The sequence below is a fragment of the Triticum dicoccoides genome, chromosome 4A (genome assembly GCF_002162155.2).
Source record: "Triticum dicoccoides isolate Atlit2015 ecotype Zavitan chromosome 4A, WEW_v2.0, whole genome shotgun sequence".
NCBI lineage: Eukaryota > Viridiplantae > Streptophyta > Magnoliopsida > Poales > Poaceae > Triticum > Triticum dicoccoides.
In genome coordinates, this window is record NC_041386.1 from 749545832 (window position 1) to 749567693 (window position 21862).

Here is a 21862-nt window from a genome sequence, read left to right on the forward strand (position 1 = left end):
TGTTGATGGGCATCAAATTTGGTTGTGTAGCTCCATGTATTTTTTTTCATCGCTAGCATCGATGTGGACAGCGGGTGGCGATGTCTCCATCTTGGCACACCCTCCCTAGGTGCCCATGGCAAAGAAGACGCCCGTGGCCTTGCCAGAGAGGCCCTGCTCTTGCCATCCCTCCCGGCCGCCGTCTGTTCTCTGTCGGCAGCCTACAGCAGCATCCTCGTCTCATCTTGTCTGAAGATGCAGGTGCAGTCTTCTTCTGTCCATCGTATATGTTACACCGGATACAATCTGCAAATGCAGGTATTGATTCATTCAAAGTGTGTGGGTCGCAAGCATATGAAACAACATACTTAGATGAGTTACCTGAGCTTTGACACTGTCGCAGACGGCGCATATGCCCCAATCCCTCGTGTAGTTTTGTTGTAGAGGTGGACCTTGCTGAACCGCAGGTGTGGGTGGATTGGCGGCATGCTGTCGAAGAAGCAATGGTGGATGGTCACCCTGACGCACCTGTCGCTGGTCTGCGTGAGGTCTTCTCTGATAAGCACCGTAGCAAGGATTATGCGCACTAATCAAGCTGACGTATTTGTTAACGTGTTGACACTGAATTTGATTACATGATCTTTTCAAACATGTGAAATCTGAACCAGACCAATAGTCGTACAAATAATAAAGCAACTCGTTACACCCTCACAAAATGTCTGGCTGACACTAACCTAGATGTACTATATGTCAAACGGAGTTTATCCCAAGTATGAAATCTCACGGACTCTTATTCACAAATTAACAAAATATAAATCTAGAAAGCTAATAGAAGGAGCAAGTAACTAAGATTGGATGATAATAAGCTCTGGTAGAAAAAAAATCATGCATGCATAAAAAGAAATTCTAATCTTAGAGGACAATAAAAGAGGCAATTTCAATATTGATATACAAGTTTTAGCTTAACACGCCTACAAAATAATCAAATTTAAAATTGACTGATTATAACTCTATATGTTTTCTTTAACCTGATACTCGTCTTCATTATTAATTTTGCCATCACAGGTAAGCAGAGGCATCCGCATGAGCGATCAATATTTTAGTTAATAAACCATGAAATGGAAAATTTAGTTTGCTCCCACAAAGAAACATCATAGTTTAAACCATGTTCACACACACCATCTAAACTATGCCTCTTGGTTCAGTTTTGATGAGGTGTGAACAGAGAAGAAAATAGTAAAGGTTAACCTAAAAAGGGTGTGGAAATTGAGCTGCAAGGAAAACCTCAGCATATTTTTACTTTTTACTCCCCCGAAAAGTTATGTAGCATGAGAATCTTCATATTAGCATGTGGCATACATCATGAAGGAAGCTGCACCGAATTAGTCAAGGAAATCCAAAACTACAGGTCAGAACTTTGATCACCACATTCGTGTCAAAGTGAGCTAAAATGAACCATTCGCACATCCTCATCAAAGAGAGCTCAAATGAACCATGGGCTATCAGTCGGTATAAATATCCACATTACGCCATCGACCCTGCAACCAATAGTACCATACTATCATAACCTTTCCAAGATGCACCATAACTTTATGAATCATGATTCAGAGAAAGAACAATGGAGCAGGAAAAGAACTTAGTTTAATATTTAACTACTTGTTGGTTTGAAGCCAAATTTAGTCATACAAATGAAGACAAAAAAATGAGAAACATAAGACATTCCAGATTTAATTAGTCTGCATTTTCTGGAAGTAAAAGCTCAGTCGCTCACATTCATAGCCATCATCTTATCCCAACAGCCTACAAAAGCATATTAAGATGCAGTTAGAAGAAAACAATAATAAGTACGTCCAAACCAGAAAATCAATGGAATATCTTTTAACAAAACTATATCAAGACTATGCCTAATCTAACCTTTTATGGCATTTTTATCTACATTCTTATGGAGGCACTCAGTGTGCACTACAGCCTAATCAACTTCGCCTAACAGAAGCATTATTTGTTGCTATCAATTGCCGTTGGCCACCAGGTTCATACTGGAAAATAATGAAAGAAAAGAAATCAGTATTCATATCAAATAGTAATCCCAACAAGAACTAACATTCTTCTGCCCCCCTCCCATAGACCAAAAAGAGTAGCACAAACAATGCATTTGCATTTACAATACAGGAGGACTATCTACCACACTACCAGCATTATCTAACACCCAATAGCAGAAGCCAACATTTCTCTATCTTTCTAATAAAATGATTGGTCTTATTCTCAAAAAGAAAAATAAACTACGTGATTGGCCTAATTTATAAATAGCACAGCTCGATGCAGCATCACTGTAATCTATCAGAAATTCCCAAATCTTTGTTCATAATACCGTATAGCAAAACTCCATAATATTAAATCTTCTCTAAGAGCCAAATGCAACATGCTCGATGGAGAATGTTTCTCAGTAAATAAAACTCGAATTAATACCAAATCGTCCAGATCCCAGGAGTTGCTCTGCATCATCAGTCACGCCAGCTTGCTGCTGGTCCTGAAATTGCAAGCAAGCAAAGCTTAGTGATAGCTACAAGATCAACAAAGAAATCCAAATAGAAGTGATGAACTGCTGGCATCATCAAGTGAGGATTATAAAGAATAATTCGCCCATGTAAGATCATTGAAACCGGTATAAGGAAGATTCTTGCAATAGATGACCATTGCAAAGTTTATGGATAAAAGAGGACATGCCTTGCATCGGGACTTACAATATCACAAGTGTTACAGTATCACAAGTGACCCACTCGTCATCAGGACATAAAAATCTCTCAAACCAACACTTTTTTTTGCCATGGAATTGATGTGAAAACCTGAAACGTCAAGGTTGTATTCCCTTCATCTTTTTGAGAATGAAGAGAATACCATTACTGCATAAAATTGAAATGTCGGTACTTAAGTATTTTGTTTGCATGGCATATAAGACGAACTAATACCAGCCCATCTTACCATTCAAATGCTAGGGATTTTAGCACTGAAACAAAAAATCATACATGACCATTTTACTATTGAATTGATCTCAGTCAGATGGAATGTAACATAACCCGTATAACTTCTTGTGGAACACATACCATAATATTGTTTTGGGGTATATATCATTATACTTGCTAGGTAGGTTAGTGATACAAACCAAGAACACGAGAAAAACAGCCATCACAAGAAATATAATCGCTGCCTGCCATCCCGACTCCTGAGTTCCTAAATGGCTCCACTCAGATTTTCCTGGACCAATGAAACACAAATCTGCACAATTTCTCAAACGGGGATAGATGAAGTATGTGAATCAGATGTAGTATTAAGAGAACAAAAAGTAGCAGTGCCATCAAAGGATTCACTTACAATCAACAGCAGAAGCAGTGACACGATTTTGCTTGTCTCCCATCAGCTCTTGGACCGGATACCTGCATCACAAAAATACTCAAAAAATGATGACATAAGAAGATTATCCAGCTATAGAAGAGAAAACTAAATGCAGCCGACTGTATCCTTATTGTTAACCACACATTTAGGAGGAATTTCCCAACCATCATTCAAATGTGAATGAGAGCACATGAAGCCACAAACCGCAAGAAAAAATTCCTGATAACTAAAGTTTTTCCATAGCATTTAATTGTAATTATTCAAATATTCTTCAATAGATCAACAATACGATAGCGTTATCGTAAAAAGAAGAACTCGAGGTAATGTTTTAGGTCATAATTCTTGATATATGGCAGATAAGAAATTTTGAATAGGTCAAGAATAAATAGATCGTGCAGAACACACTGGATTCACCACTGATGCAAATAATAGAAGCTCCAGCACTGTAAATGCAACTAAGCTCAATACAAATTAATAGGAGTATCTATATTTGAACACACCAGGACAAGATTTGCACCCACAAAAACTGATACACACTGCTAACTACCACAAAACATGCAATTATTTTCAATTTCAGATGGTTAAATTTTCCAAAGTCTACAGGATACTATTTATATAAGATACAACATCCTGCTTAGGTGATCACTGAAAAAAAAACAGTATCAGGTAGTACATTCAAAGAATTGAAGCTATCAAGCACCAGCTAGTTCATTACATAGCAACCAGTAGGATTATGTGAATACATGGCTGCAGCCAAATATGTTAGTTTGTGTTTCCAACAAATCTTTAACTACTACCCTTAAGCTTATTGCCCAAAACCTATACAAGAACTAATGTACGTAGTAAAGTTAAGAGACAACAGTTAAATGCACACCACATGGGAGAACAGCTAATCCTTGTGATGATAAGGTTCCAAAATCTACGAGCAAGCCATTCGCTGCAAAGGGTTATCGGGATTAGACGGAGCAGCTCACCTTGAAATGAACACGCAGGTCCCGGTCCATGGCCTTGGCGGCTGCAAGAATTAAGGAAAAATGCACACATGAGAAACCCACAAATATGTGGAAATCATCGTACGAAACGGCGAAAACAGTGGGACTGGAGAGGACGTCGTACCTCAAAATCGGGGGAACAGACGGAGACGCGGCGAGGACGGACGGGAGCTGCGATGACGGCGACGAGGCGAGTCGTCCCGCCTTCTTCCACGACGTGCCATCGCACGAATCCACTCTGCCTCGTGCTCCTTCCGAAATTTTCCGCCGCCAATCTGCTCTGTCCCACCTCCTGCCTTGCCATGTTTCTCGCAGATCCACCGCCGCCGCCGCTCGTGTGCGCAGGAGGGGGTGGGCAAGGAAGCGGAGAGGGGAGGAAGTGGAGGCGGCGGCGACGGCTAGCGACGAGGGAGAGGGGGAGACGGCGTGTGGGGGACAGGGGGAGACGAAGATGACTGCCTTCGTGGGAAAGTTCCCTTTGTTTCTCTGGCTATTTTTTTAAGGTTCTCTGGCTATTTCCTTTTGACTGAGGTAGGTGTTACCTGCGGAAAATGTGCCCTATAGTAACAGTAAAATGGCATGTGTGGCATAGCCCAGCAGACGCCCCTTCCGCGACTGTTAAAGTGTTTAATTCGCCTCCGGCAGCCTCGGACCTGTCGCCGATGCAGTGCCGAAACTGCCTAGAAGGCGTCCTGGGCAGGTGGCAGACCATGTTTCCGCTGGCGGCCAACAGGGTGGCTGGTCCGCGGTGCACCTTGAGGTCCGACATGAAACAGTTCTACTCTGGCGACGCCATGGTCGTCCTGTTGCAGGCAAAGCCGGCCGCACCTCCAGAAGCGACGCCTGCTACAAGAGGTCAGTCGGTTACAAACCCCAACAGGAGTTCTTAAGCCCTTTTTTTGTATATTCAACCTGCATTCACAAAATATATAGTGTATCTTGAAATTTATTTATAAACAGAGGAAATTTATGTATGAAAAAACCACTTGCAAACCACAAGAAAGTCACATATGTAGTCCATGTTCTGTCCTTCTTCATATTCTGAAATTTGTTTATTTCTTCCATACATATTTCATTCGCAAAATATTGAAGATTCATATACTACGCCTATCTCTTTCTTTTGGAAAAAAAAGACAACCAATGTACTCCCTCTGTTCCTAAATACAAGACGTTTAGGCAGTTCAATTTCAACTGCCAAAACGTTTTATATTTTAGAACGGAGGGGGTAGTATCATCCGACAACAGAGGTTTTACTCATAAATGTCATGTCATATTCCAGGTACCAGGAGGGCCGTCACAAAGATTGTGATAATAGGTATACTAAAACTTTCATCGTCTTTTCATAAACATAGGATTTAAATACCAGTAGTCCACTAATAGTGTTTTCCTATGGTGAAATAGTAAATTCAAAATTTATCATGTCTATAATCATTAAAATTGATTCTAAATTTAAATTTAAGACAAGAAGCTCTCAGTCTGTGCATAAGGGCATCTCCAAAGAAGACCCTCAAAGCTCCGGTATATGTCGAGATCATAATGTTCAGGCAACTTTTGTCATCCAATGGGGACCCCTTGGTCCAGGGAGCAGTCCAGACGTCTATAACCAGAAGGAACTTGTGTGTGTGTGGTTGGAAGGGGGGGGGGGGGCGCTATGCGGGAGTCCGGACATCCACTATATCAACAAAAAGCAACCACGTGGTCCTCCTCTCTTTTCTCTCTCCTCCCAACCGCACACCACACACACATATCTACTAAGGCTAGTCATAGTGGGAGTAACTTAGGTAGTAACATAGCACATTTCAAGAAAATTTTGCTTACGTGGCAAGTAGTTAATGAGAGATGGTAACATAATATGTTACTGTAACATAGCGCTTCCCGAGACAAGATGAGTCTACAAGTTAATAAATGAAGCCATCCATGATACTACTATTATGTTACTTTGCATTATGAAGGTAGTAACTTAGACTAGTGTCATACATATGACACTAGTCTAAGTTACTCCCCACTATGACCAGCTTAAAAGGAACCACATGCATGGTCCCTCCTCTCCTCTCTCCTCCCAACCGCACACCACACACACATACAACCCATTAACAGTCACGCGAAGGGCGCCCTCTCGCGCTACACACGTCATCGCAAGAAGACGAAAAGAAAAACAAGTTAGCGATTGGGTGACACTAGTAGAAAAAGGGTCAAACGTGCAGCACATTAGTGCCGGTTTGTATTAGAGCCGGCACTAATGTATACAATAGTGCCGGTTCCAACGGCTAGCCGGGCCGCTCTCATTAGTACCGGTTCGTGGCTAACCTTTAGCACCGGTTCGTGCCAGGAACCGGTACTAATGAGGGTGGTGGCAGGATGTTGTCAGTCTGGGCCCCCTCCAGCACCTTTAGTACCGGTTCGTGCCACGAACCGGTACTATAGGTCCTCCTGCATATAAACCCTTCGTCCAGCTCGCTCTGTTCTTCCCCCTTTCTCCTCTCCTCTCCTCTCTGTTCTTCCTCTTCTCCCCTCGAGCTCATCACACATTTTGCCCAAAAATTGTCAAGATTTGAAGGCCCCCATCCATTCAAGTGATCACAAAGGTTAGCAACTTTGTCCTTTCATCTCTCATTGCTAGATTAGCTCTTCCCATGCTTTGTATAGTTACTAATTTGTGAGTTTAGTAATTTGGGAGGAAATATATATATGTGCTAGTATTTGATTTTAGTCAATTACACCACCGGTGCCACAACTTGACGCGAAAAGTCAGTTTAGTGCTACAACTTGTGACATACATTGAATTGGTGCTATAACTTGGCTTTGATGTGCATATACGGTGCAAATCACGTTTCTATACAAACATGATGCTGATTAGGCACGCCGATGTGTGCGACTGGACGACGTGTGTCTGCTATTTGAGCAAGAAAAAACATCGGTATATTTTTTTCTCATGAAAAAGCACCTGGTAGCGACCCATATTTTTCTTGCATATGGGGCCTATTGTGCAAAAATTGTCATCCAGGTATTCAATCACGTGACCTGAGGCCGAACAAGTACACCCAACCTCATTACTTGTAAGTGGGCTGGAGTCCCAGCGACCCATTTACCGCCGGCCAAACAAATACACCCAACATCATTACTTGTGATTAACTGATACAAAAAGCATACACCCTTTCTGACTTCAGTGGGCTGGAGTCCCAGCGACCCATTTTACACCGTTATTTTTGTTAAAGAAAATACATGTAAATTGTAACCGCGCGTTAAAGTAAAATAAATTTAAAAATAACAGCGAAAACTTTCATATACTAATATTTTTTAAATCATGAACATTCTAAACTTTTATTAGCATTTATTGAAATAAGATATATATTTTATAAATTCCTAAAAAAAAGTAACGTTGTTGGGTGGTGTGGTGGCCACTCACACATGGTGGCATGTGCTACATATCGCTGCATGTAATCCCAGCCAACTATTTTTACATTGTATGAATATATGTTTTTAAAGCATGAACACTTTTATATACTACGTGAATATTTTAAAACTTATTTAAGAATTTATGAAAATATATAGTAAAATAAAAAACTTTCTTAAAGCATGAACACTTTTATACACAACATGATTATTTTTAATAGTAAATATTTTTAAACTCTTATAAACACTTACTTTAAGCATGAAACTTTTGTAGTACATTACATAAATATTTGGATGAAACTGTGACCAATTTTAAACTTATATAAGAATTTACCGAATATATGTTCTTATTCAATATGCAAATTATTACATGAACAATTTTGTACTTCATAATTTGATATATGGATGAGTACTAAATCCATACACGATTGTTTTATACATATATATCATTTATAACACACTATTATATTTTACATATATTCTATAAATTTTTGAAAAGAGAAGTGCAAAATGAGATGTAGGCTGCAACCTAGTTAGCAGTCAAAAAATATACAGCAGCAGCATGCAGTTATTAATAAATGTGGTTGATTGTCAGGTGGTTATACTTGCGCTGTTGCTAGCTACAGGGCAGTTGTTTGAGTCCCTCACGTACCAATTTTTCATTTATTTGTGGGAGGCTGACAAGTGGACCCTTGCAGCCATGGCATAGTATTTTTCGTGAGAATAATATTTCGAGGTTTATTTTTTGCAAAAAAGCAGGCCACACGTCCACTTTGCCGCTAGTCGCTGACAGCAGGCCCCGTGCATTGTTGGCGTGCCTAATCAGTATCCTGTTTGTATAGAAATGTGATTTGCACCGTATATGTACGTCAAAGCCAAGTTATGGCACCAGTTCAATGTATGCCGCAAGTTTTAGCACTAAACTGATTTTTCATGCCAAGTTGTGGCACCGGTGGTGTAATTGACTCATTTGATTTATATGCAATTTGAGGTCAAAAATAACACTTAGTTTGCATATGTAGGTGTGGTTTACTTAGTGCCTTCTAAATCTCCGTCGTAACCACCGTCGATCGCCCGCACCGTCCCGTCACCGGCACCATCTTGTGGTGAGCCTCTTGTTCATGAAATTTTATATAAAAAATTGATGTTTGTGTGATTTGGATATATAGTTAATCATGTAATAATTATCTTACCCGTACGTTGTTTGTTATACATAGTGCCATGGTTTTGATATCCGTCCCCGTCGGCCCTCGTCCTTGTTATGATTCGGATGTGGTATATTCTCTTTTAAAACTATTTGTTGCATTTCGTGTTTATGACAAATTATGCCCATCAAGTTGACATAGATATTTTTATCTAGGAGGTATGTGAACCGGAAATTCCAACCGACCCTATTGTCGGGAGGTTAAATTTAGTTGAAAGAGAAAACGAGTACTTGAAAGAAAAATTGAAAAGAATTGAGGGGGAGAAGATGGAATTGGAGTTGCATGTTGCCGATGTCGTCGATGATCACAAGATCAAGATGGAGAAAATGCGCTTGAAGAATAGAAAGATTAGAAAATATGCCATCGATAGTGAGGCTTGGTATCATTATGCTGTTGGATCAATTGTTACCTTAGTTGCCATCTTGATTGCATTTGTTGTTGCATTTAAATGCTTTAGCTAGAGAGTTATTTGTTTGTTGCATTTAAGTGTTGTATGAACTTTATGTATGAACTTGTATTAATTTGGTCTATTCGGTGTTGTGTAATGAAGATGAGCCGGCAATGGATGTACGATGACCGATGCTCTCCCCAGTTCGTTGAGGGCGTGCATACTTTTCTGCTTGCGGCTGAGGCAAACAAGCGGGCGGATGGTTTTATGCCTTGTCCATGTGCTGGCTGTAAGAATGGTCGCAATTACTCTACGTCAAGAACCATTCACGTCCACCTGTTTGAGTCCGGTTTCATGCCCCACTATAATGTTTGGACCAAGCACGGAGAAAAAGGGGTTATGATGGAAGACAATGAAGAAGAAGAGGACGACGACAGCTATCCTGGCCATGGGTTCCCTGAATACAACAATGGGGGAAGAAGCTGAGCCGGTAATGCGGGAAGAAGCTGAGCCGGCAATGCGGGAAGAAGCTGAAGAAGAGGCATCAGATGAGCCCGTTGATGATCTAGGTCGGGCCATTGCCGATGCAAAGAGAAACTGCGCAAGTGATTTGGAGAAGAAGAAGTTGCAGCACATGTTATAGGATCACAAAAAATTGTTGTACCCGAATTGCGTAGGTGACAAGAAAAAGCTGGGCACCACACTAGAATTGCTGCAATGGAAGGCAGAGAATGGTGTATCTGACAAGGGATTTGGAAAGTTGCTGGTAATGATAAAGGATATGCTTCCAAAGGACAACGAATTGCCCGAGAGTACGTACGAAGCAAAGAAGGTTGTCTGCCCTCTAGGGTTAGAGGTGCAGAAGATACATGCATGCCCTAATGATTGCATCCTCTACCGCGGTGAGTACGAGGATTTGATCGCTTGCCCGGTATGTGGTGCATTGCGCTATAAGATCAGCCGCGATGAGCCTGGTGATGTCGAGGGCGAGCGCCCCAGGAAGAAGATTTCTGCCAAGGTGATGTGGTATTCTCCTATAATACCACGGTTGAAACGTTTGTTCCAAAACAAAGAGCATGCCAAGGCGATGCGATGGAACAGAGAAGACCGTAAGAAAGATGGAAAGTTGAGAGTACCCGCTGACGGGTCACAGTGGAGAAAAGTCGAAAGAAAGTACGGGAAGGAGTTTGCAGATGACGCAAGGAGCGTATGGTTTGGTCTAAGCGCAGATGACATTTATCCTTTTGGGGAGCAGAGTAGCAACCATAGCACCTGGCCTATGACTCTATGTTTGTATAACCTTCCTCCTTGGTTGTGCATGAAGCGGAAGTTCATTATGATGCCAGTGCTCATCCAAGGCCCTAAGCAACCCGGCAACGACATTGATGTGTACCTAAGGCCATTAGTTGAAGAACTCTTACAACTGTGGAATGGAACAGGTGTACGTGCGTGGGATGAGCACATGGGGGAAGAATTTGACCTAAAGGCGTTGCTGTTCATGACCATCAATGATTGGCCTGCTCTCAGTAACCTTTCAGGACAGACAAACAAGGGATACCGCGGATGCACGCACTGTTTGGATGATACCGACAGTATATATTTGAATAGTTGTAAGAAGAATGTGTACCTGGGACATCGTCGATTTCTTCCGAGCAGGCATCCCGTAAGAAAGAAAGGCAAGCATTTCAAAGGTGAGGCGGATCACCGGACGAAGCCTCGCCACCGTACTGGTGCTGTTGTACATGATATGGTCAAGGATTTGAAGGTGATATTTGGAAAGGGTCCTGGCGGACAACCTGTTCCGAAGGACGCGGACGGACGCGCACCCATGTGGAAGAAGAAATCTATATTTTGGGACCTGCCATATTGGAAAGACCTAGAGGTCCGCTCCGCAATCGACGTGATGCATGTGACGAAGAATCTTTGCGTGACCCTGCTTGGCTTCTTGGGCGTGTATGGGAAGACAAAAGATACACCTGAGGCACGGGAGGACCAGCAACGTATGCACGGAGAAGACGGCATACATCAGGGTCATGCAAGCTACACTCTTACCAAAGAAGAGAAGGAAATCTTCTTTGAATGCCTGCTCGGTATTAAGGTACCGTCTGGCTTCTCGTCGAATATAAAGGGAATAATAAACATGGCAGAGAAAAAGTTCCAGAACCTAAAGTCTCATGACTGCCACGTGATTATGACGCAACTGCTTCCGGTTGCATTGAGGGGGCTTCTACCGGAAAATGTTCGATTAGCCATTGTGAAGCTATGTGCATTTCTCAATGCAATCTCTCAGAAGGTAATCGATCCAGAAATCATACCAAGGTTACAGAATGATTTGGTGCAATGTCTTGTCAGTTTCGAGTTGGTGTTCCCACCATCCTTCTTCAACATCATGACGCACGTCCTAGTTCACCTATGCGAAGAGATTAACGTTTTGGGTCCTGTATTTCTACACAATATGTTCCCTTTTGAGAGGTTCATGGGAGTCTTAAAGAAATATGTTCATAAGCGTGCTAGGCCAGAAGGAAGCATCTCCAAGGGCCATCAAAATGAGGAGGTCATTGAGTTTTGTATTGACTTTATTCCTGACCTTAAGCCTATTGGTATTCCTGAATCGCGGCATAAGGGCAGACTGGATGGAAAAGGCACGCTAGGAGGGGAACAAATAATATGTATGGACGGACATTCTCTCACTGAAGCACACTACACAGTTCTACAGAATTCCACCTTGGTGGCTCCGTATATGGATGAACACAAGAATTTGCTACGCTCCAAACACCCGGAGCGGTCTGATGACTGGATTACACGTGAACAAACCAGGAGTTTCGCCAACTGGTTGCAGACACGTACCATGCATGACACCTCTATTGAAGATGACCTGTACTTGTTGTCCCAGTTACCATCTTCGAATATAATGACTTTCAAAGGGTACGAGATAAATGGTAATACATTTTACACGATCGCCCAAGATAAGAAGAGCACCAACCAAAACAGTGATGTCCGCTTTGATGCAGAAACTAAGATGGGAAAGGAAACATATTATGGTTATATACAGGACATATGGGAACGACTATCGACGTGGTTTAAAGGTCCCTTTGTTTCGGTGCAAATGGGTCAATATGACACGAGGCGGGGTAACGGAAGACCCGCAGTACGGAATGACAACAATGGATCTCAACAATCTTGCGTATGCAGACGAACCATTCGTCCTAGCCAATGATGTGGCACAGGTTTTCTATGTGAAGGACATGTATACCAAGCCAAGAAAAAGAAAAGATAAGGAAGCGAATGCATCGTATGATGAGCCAAAGCGGCACATAGTTCTTTCTGGGAAGAGAAACATCGTGGGAGTGGATGACAAGACAGACAAGTCAGAAGATTATGAAAAGTTTGATGAAATTGCTCCATTCACAGTGAATATTGACCCGAGCATCACGTTAAATGATGAAGATTTTCCATGGTTACGGCGCAAAGGGACACACGCAAAGAAAAAGTTTCACACCCAAAGACCTGGGATGTGATCGGCTTCACTATCATCACCTTCTTTTGTGTTTCACACCCAGGAGGGAATGTCTGTAATAGTTAGGGTAGTTATGTGTTTTGGCATTTGAAACGCGAAGAAATTTTATGTGCAAACAAATTCTTTTCATGCATTTACTGATTTTTTCCAGCTAAATGACCCTGAAATTGAAAAGCAATTCAAATGAACTCAGAAAAGGTTGAAAGTTGGCATGGTATCATCATTTCATACAAATAGCATGTGCAAGAAAGTAGAGAGGGTTACGGCAAAAATTGGATGCACTTCGTGTACAAAATGGACAATCTCTTTCGAAGTATCAAGGTTTCCGACGAAAACTGAACTGTTACAAAGGCATTTCATTTTTTAAATAACCTAAGCATTACTAAATTGAATATAATGATAAAACACACTAATATTAAACATAAGAAAAAAGAATCACTGAAAAAACTTTTTTCAAAGTTAAGTTATTCACAAACTAGTGATTCACACAAATTTCAAATAATTCAAAATTTAAACTATTCAAATTTGAAATCTACCGGCACTAACAGAAAGTTTGTAATTTTTTGTACCTAAAGCAAAAATATTCACAAAGAAACTCTAAATACAGCAAAAAACAACTCAAAAATAAATAAAACAAAAAAAATAAAGCAAAAAAATTAAGAAAAAAAAGCCCGCCAACTGGGCCAAAGCGGCCTGCATACGACTAGCGACACAACCTTTCGTTGGGCCAGGATGCAGGCCCGCGAAGGCCCAGTAGGCCCACAAGGCGAGGAGGACAGGTAGGCCCAGTAGGCCTGATTAGGAGAGGAGCTCGAGAGAGCTACCGCACTGGGGCTTATAAACCAGTGTGGTAGCCCCTCGACTAGCGAGGTGGCACTAAACTTCCGCACCGCACCTGCGCCAGCGCACCCCCTTTAGTATCGGGTCATGGCACAAACCGGTACTAAAGGGGTGGCCTTTAGTACCGGTTTCTGCCACCACCCGGTACTAAAGGGGGTCGCTTCCCGCCGCTTGGCCTGGCCAAAACAGACCTTTAGTACCGGTTGGTGGCTCCAACCGGTACTAAAGGTGCCTTATATATATACAACTGCTACGAAAATTTCAGTTTCCCTCTGTTTTCGCCTCTGTTCCGTCGTCTTCGTCGCCGTCGCCGCTGCCCTCGATCGTCTCCGACGTCGCCGCTCGTCTTCGTCGCCGCCCCCGTCCCCGTCGCCGCCCCTGTCCCCGTCGCCGCCCTCGTCTCCGTCGCCGCCCCCGTCCCCGTCGCCGCCCCCGTCCCCGTCGCCGCCCTCGTCTCCGTCGCGCCGTCCCCGCCGTCGCCGCCCCGGCCGTCGCCTCGCCGTCGCCTCGCCATTGCCGTCGCCCGCTGTGAGTCCTCCAGCCCCGAGCCCGTACACACACACACAAGCATTAGATAATTAGTCTTTAATTAGTTTAGATAATTAGTCTTTAATTAGTTTAGATTATTTAGATTATTATTTTGTATGTTTAATTAGTTTAGATAATTAATGTTTAATTAGTTTAGATTATTTAGATTATTATTTTTTCACTATTATATATGTATGAATGCATGTTAGATGGATATAATTAGTGCTTAATCAGTTAGAAATTAGTGTTATATAGAAATGTTAGAAATTAGTGTTATATAGAAATGTTAGAAATGTTAGAAATTTTAGTGTTATTTAGATTAGCATAATTAGTGTTATATAGAAATGTTAGAAATTTTAGTTATCAAAATCCAATCATTAAAAAATGTTACTTTTTGCGGGCATATAGCTAGTATTTGTTCTCGACGATGCCCGGCCCGCATCCTCACCGTCGACCCGTCCGCGATGACGTCCAGCCGACCCATGTCCGGGACTGGGCTCCACCGGGCTGGCACTGGGAGGTGCTGCTTGGAGGGGCGCGCCGCTTGATGAGGAACCCGGCCGCGGGTCCCGTCGTCGACCCTGATCTCGTTTGGTGGCGTTCGCATGGGCCAGTTTCGGTGCTGAGGGACCCGGCCCCGCCGGAGGTGGTACGTCGCCGTGTCAGGGAGGAGGACGAGCACGTCCATCGCTACATGGTTGCGTTAGAGGGCGGCAGGTTCTCCAATACGTGGCAGTATCTTCGGGGATCTCACTTCAGCTATGAGCCTGTGAGGGTTCCTTCTCTTTGGGTGTCCACGGCCCGCGCCGGAGGAACCGCGAGTGTCCTAGATTCTTCTGTAGTATTCGATCTTTATTAGCTAATAGCCAGTGATGTACTATTCAATATTATATATTATTCGAGACGATGTATTCGAGATTATATCTGTTATTCTGGACGATGTATTCGAGATTATATCTATTATACGAGACGATGTTATTTGAATACTAAATTGTTTTATATTTTTTTGGATTAGTTAAACAAAAGCTATGGCAGACAATACCGACAGAGAGGGAGAACAGACCATGTTCGATATGATACGCGGGCCAGATGATAATCAGAATGAAGAAGATTATGACGGCTCCGAATTTCTAAACAACACCGGAGAGGGTGATATGATATTCGATCGCGACGACGAAATTGATGAAGTCATGAACTATGACGATGACGAAGAACATGTTGATCCTGAAACAACAAACACCGGCGAGGTATATATATTTATATAAGCAGGCATCTGGTGATCATCACATGTTTTAAATGACTTGAAGATATATTAATGAATCGATCTTTGTTCTTTCAGCCATCCGGATCGAGCAAATCTTCAGGCAAAATGACGAAACGAGGCCCGATCAAAAAGTTGAAGCCGGGCGTAAAGTACAATATCGAGGCATGCGGCCCTACTGGCAAACCATTAGCGCCTAAGAAGATTGCGGACAAGTTCGTTCGTCAGTGCGGAGTTCTTGTGAAGGACCAACTCCCGATCAAACTTCAAGAATGGAGAGCGCCAGCAAAGCCACGTCCAGATGTTACTTTTGTCGACAAGAATCAAAAAGATCTGCTTTGGGATACTCTCATGGAACATTTCACCCTACCAGATCATTTCACAGAAGCAGATGTGCAGAAAGTCAAAGAGGCTGCTCTTAGGATGATGGCGACTGCATTCAAGAACTACAAGAATCGTGAATGGAACAAATACGTCAAGGGAGGAAGGAAGACTCCAGTATTCAAGGGAACACTGGAGAACCAACGTGATCATTGGGACGATTTCGTGAAATTCAAGGATTCAGAATTAGCTAAGGAACGGTCGAGAATAAACAAGAAGAATGCCGAAAAAAAGGATAAGTTCCATAAGCTGGGGCCAGGTGGTGGCAATGCTTAAGTGGGATAAGTCTGAGAAAGAGATGGAGGATGCAGGTGTCACTCCGGCTACTAAGAGCTGGCCCCCCAGGGTCAGGACTTGGTTCTATGCGCATGGGGGGAGTTGGACCGGGAGACAGGCAATGTTTCGACGAGGGCAAGTCTGAAGGGAGCCGATGATGCGATACTTGTTGCAATAGAAGAGGCACGAACGGGGGTGTTCCAGCCCAACAAAGAGAACGACGAGCTTACGCGTGCCCTGGGAAATCCTAAACACCCGGGAAGAACACGAGGCAAGGGCGCTATGCCGTGGTATGAGGGATTTTCAGACTGGAACAACGACTACAGAACCCGTGAGAGAAAGAAGATTGCGGAGGAGAAGAAGAGGAAGATGGAGGAGGAGCAGAGGAAGCGGGACTATGAACGCCTTCAAGGCCTAGAAGCAAGTCAAGCGGAATTGGCGGTCAAATTCCAGGGGCAGCAGGAGCAGATCGACTCACTTACCCATCAAAGGGGGTCTCAGCAGCTGCAGCAGCTAGCGGATGATCCAGCATTGGATAGCACCGGCCCATCCATGCTGAGAAGCAGCGTGGGTTCCGTCCCGGACGACGCAATGCTGGGTAGATACCCTTTGGATGACATCACGGAGAACACTAACTGCGAGCTACATGTCAAAATGAAGAACATATCCATGAAGGTGGCGGATGGCTGTGCTTTCACAAATCCCCCCGAGGCAACCTTCCATTGCAACCCGATTCCAGCGGGCTATGCTCGTGTCTTGGTTGATGAGGTGGTGGACCCACCATATTCGGGGCTACAGCTTGACATTGCTAGAGGTGACGGCGAGCGCTTTCTCGGAGAGGCCAAACATCGTATCATCCTATGGAAAAAGGATTGCATCATCTTTCCAAGGCCACCGACACCGCGTCAGCCGAGTCCTCGTCGAAGTCCGCCACCGAGTCAGCAGACTCCCGCTCCTGCAAGTCCACCAAGTCCGGCAAAGTGTCAGGCCACTCCTCCTCCTCCAAGTCCGACAAAGTGTCAGGACAATCCTCCTCCTCCAAGTCCGCCACAGCGTCAGACGTCCACTCCTCCTCCAAGTCCGGCACAACCTCAGGCCACTCCTCCTCGTCCAACTCAGTCCCGTCAGCCGTCTCCGCCGCCTCAGCCATCGCAGAAGAGACACCCCGCAGCTATGGTGCGTAGCGGTACGAGTCGAGGTAGTACAGGAAGTACAGGTGGAGGCAAGCGATATAAATATGGTCCAAGCCTCAAGCCTCTTCCGCAGAGGTCTTATGACAGGTCCGAGGAGGAAATCACAGCCATATCGAAGGCCGAGGTGGAAGCCCATTTTGCACCGAAACCGCCACCGCCGCCAAGGAAAGTGCCTGAGGAAACGATTGACCACTTCATTCGTATGGCTCAAGCACCAGCTCCCAAGCCTGTTGACACAGACTATGAGCGCCACATCAGGAAGTTAAATCGAGCACGTCTACAAAGGGAGGCGAGCACGTCTACATCGGGATCGAGCAAACAAGAAGCAGCTGCCAAAAAATGCGGGAAAACCATTCCTCAGCTGGGAGAACAGGCGGCGCAATCGATCCCCTCGCTTGTTGTGCCAACAACAGGTGACAGTACGCGCGCCCAATATTATTGTGGGCAAACAGTGCATGTTCCCGAGGTGGGCAATGTGATAATAACGGAGGAGCATATAATGCAGGCTGAAGTTCTCAACATCACTGTTGGACAACTCCTCGAGATCGAGCCCATGCCTTTGCTTAGAGAGGATGAAGTAAAACGGAAATATCTCCGGGGCCAACCTTTGGTCGCGTCAGACAAGGTCAAGAACCTCCCAACGAGAATGTATGAATTGCATCAATGGTACATGAACATTACCAAGATTTCAGATCGATTGTCCCTCATGGTGAATGTCAAGCAGGGCCATTACTACCATGAGAAAGCTGGGTCCGTTGAGTATTTAGAACTGTTTCAGTTATACAATCAAGACGCACTCAACAAATCTATCGTCAGTTGCTATTGTCTGTAAGTGATTTCTTTCTATAATTTAAGTCTCAAGCTAGCTGTAGTGATCCTTTTGATCAATCATTACCTGTAATTATCCTCACTATATTCTTTTCTGTGGTATTATGCAGGATGAAGATATATGAAATGAGAAAAGGTGGACGCTTTGGCATTGGGTTCATTGACCCAAACACCGTTAATGAATACACATGGAAGATAAATCAACGTCATGCAAAGGAAGTAGAGGACAGCATGCTAGAGTTCTTGAAGCGCCTCAAATACAATGAAGATATACTACTTCCTTACAACTTCCAGTGAGTCACACTGTCTTGTACTACAAATTCTCTGTTTTTGCCTACTAGCTAGCTACATGTTTTTGCTTACATATGCCCGCTTAATTAAGACATGTAAACGTGTGTGCATGCAGATTTCACTGGGTCTTGTGTATCATTAAAGTTGACGCCGGAATAGTTGAAGTACTAGACTCACTAATCTCAGAAAAAACTGACTATAACATCTTGTATGGGATAGTCAACAGGTAATTTCAATCATTATTAATTATATATCTCGGCCTATTTAGTTCGTCATTTCATGATATGAACTATTTAATAACCCCTTTATTCATTTTCTTTGTCGGCGGGCAGGGCTTGGGCAAGATTCATCAGCATCACAGAAGGTGAATGGAAACAAAACCTTCAATGGTTTCGACCCAAGGTAAGTAATTAAGTAGTACTAGCTAGCTAGCTAGCTGCCATCTCTTTAATTATCATGCTTAATTAATTTTTATCTGATCAAATTCCATTCTCGTAAAGGCCCTGAAGCAGGCGCAGGGGACTGATATGTGTGCATTCTGCGTTTGCGAGAACATTCACATGATGGCGTCCGAAAGGAGCAGATCTCAAAGACCGCAATGGGTACGCTTATCAGAACACTATTCACAATTTTTACACCATTATCGATATCTAGTCACACAACTAATACACATGCATATTGATCTCCTTCTTAGCAGTTCAAAGAGGTGCGGGAGAAGCTCATAGAAAGGGAGCGCGTAGAAGCACTTCAAGAGGAAATAACGGGATTTTTGCTCGACCAGGTCATAAATCCGAATGGAGAATTCTATTACCCGCTACCGCCCCCATGAAAACCACTTTCAATTGTCATCGTGCTCCGAAGGCACCAATTAGGTTAATGCCACTGGCTCCGAAGGCAACATTCATATGTAGGAGAAATTATATATAGCTATACATGTGTGTATGTGTGAATTAATTAATATGATGGTTTGTGAGACATTGATGATATATATATGCATGATTGGTTCTACTAGAAATTCTATATATATATATATATATATATATATATATATATATATATATATATATATATATATATAACGTGTACAATGTGTAGTATCGTAAAATACCAGCAAACGAAAAATAATTAAAATGGAAACATAAAATTAAATGAAAAAGAAATCATAAAACTAAAAACCCCCCAAACCTTATAGTACCGGTTGGTCTTACCAACCGGTACTAAAGGGCTCCAGGCCCCCGGAGCTGACTCGTGCCACGTGGTTGCCCTTTAGCACCGGTTCGTGCTGAACCGGTACTAAAGGGGGGGCCTTTAGTGACCATAAATTAGTGCCGGTTATGTAACCGACACTATAGGGCCTTACGAACGGGTGCTAATGCCCGGTTCTGCACTAGTGAGCAGAAAAGAGCGAGACAAAAACAGGTTCGTCACCTCCCCACGCACGGGAACACAGCCGCCGCCTCGTGTGCTCGTTTCTCTCAGCGTCGCCAGATCCGGGGAGCCACCGGGAGGAGAACCACGAGCATGAGCGACCACAACCGCGGCAGCAGCAGCATCCCCGATCAGATCCGGCGCTCAGCGCCCGCCGCCGCCCTTTTCTCTTGTCTACGAGGCCGGCACATCAAGATCGAGCAGGCCAGGCGGCGGCGCTCCCAGATCCGCTCCGCGACGGCTCTAGCTCGTCCTCGCGCCGGCGGGCACGTGCTCTTCGTCCAGAAGCACGGCTCCGAGCTGGCCGTGGCCTAGGGCTCCTAGAGCTCGCGCGGCCGTGCTTGAGGTGGAGTCGGCCAACGGGTTGACGGTGACGACCAAGACGAGGAGGAGGAGGATAGGAGCACCCTCGCCGGTATGCTCCGTCCGGAGGACGCGGTGGTGGAGCGCGCGCTCGGGGACGCGCCCGGCACGGAGCTCACCCGCCTCGCTGCGGACTACCTCCGCAGCACGCACAACGCGTCGCTGCACTTTCTCTTCCTCCGTCGGGCGCCGCGCCGCGCACGGGCACTCTACGGGCCCATCACGGACGTTCTCACGCTGATCCCGCACGCCATGCCTCTCGTCGTGCCGCACTGCGACTGCGCGTTTGACGCCTGTTCGACAAAATACCCAACCCGTTCCTGCCCCCGAAGTCAGCTTCCAGGGCATGCATCGGAGCTTTGCTGGCCTCAAAATCCATCTCGACCTCCGCCGACGGAAGCGCCGGCTGTTGTGGTGTGCGACGCGCGGGTCCGGTATCTGCCTCATTGCTTGTGCGACGGGAGTTGCGATCACTGGCCTCGTCATCGCCACCCACGCCATGACCGCATTGTGGGCAGCGGCTCCTGCCTGTGCAGCGTCGCGTTGTTCCTGCTGCTCAAACCCCACTTGGGTGAAACGTCTGGAACAACACATGGACCGGCTTGGCGCTGCGGCCAGGGGCGCCTATGTGCTCAACAATGACGTGGACACTATTGAACGGCTGGTGGACAGGCTCCACACCACTGTGGAGGGTGACAAGATCTTGGTTAGGCTAGGGCTTGAGCGCGGGAGGGGGCAGCACCACACCATTGAAGAGGTGGTGCAGCAGCTCCGGAAGAACCATCCTAGCCTGCTATGCCAGCTCGCCGACCTCGAGGAGCACATCTGTCTCTACTTTGCAGCCGTTAACCGTGCAAGGCTGTTCCTTGTACACCACCTCAATGCCCAGTCTGATCCCACCACCGAGTTGCCTCTATAGTGATTTACTGATTTATTGGTCAACAACAGTTCACGATTAAAGGATGGTTTCATTTTTCATGTCGGTGACCCCCTTGTAAGGCGCCAAGTGAATGAATTATACTGCAGCTACTCTGCTGCAAGCTTTTTTGTTTCGAGCAAGGTATTATGCATTTCATTGTCTATTGCTTGAAATAATTTGTCAGCAAATTTAGGAAGCAGCTAAAGCTCCGCCTTTGTGCTGTTTCTACTGCATTACTGATGAAGTGTGTTTTCCTTGCTCAGGGTTGCTGGTGCAGATACTAAAGTGCAGACCAAGGAGGAGGTTGCGATTAAGCTTGTGAGTTTATAATCAGTGGCAGTATTGCTATTAGTGCCAGTATTTTCCTCTTTGATATGGGTGCAAGTATTTCTATTTGGTATGTAACTTGATAATTGCCGGTTTTTTGAAGAACAAAAAGGCCGAAGATTAGTCTGACAATCTTTACATCTCACTCTTGTGGGAAGTACAATAACGAAAGTATGTTCTTCAGGCTTATGTTTCCCAAATTGGCAGCTCTCGGTCAAACTTCTTTACTGATCATTTCAATCTGCTGAAATCTATTTTCTGCCAAGGATTAATGGTAGCTTTTATATGCACTGAGCTGTGTAAGCTCTCCTGCATTACTTCATTTTAGTTCCCAAGAATTAAACGTCAAAGAGAGTACATAAA

General features: G+C 44.3%; 1 pseudogene; it reads left to right on the plus strand.

Annotated features, from left to right (window-relative positions):
- The first annotated feature begins 5023 nt into the window (after window positions 1-5023).
- LOC119284457 lies at window positions 5024-21172 on the plus strand (annotated as a pseudogene).
- The last annotated feature ends 690 nt before the right edge of the window (window positions 21173-21862 follow it).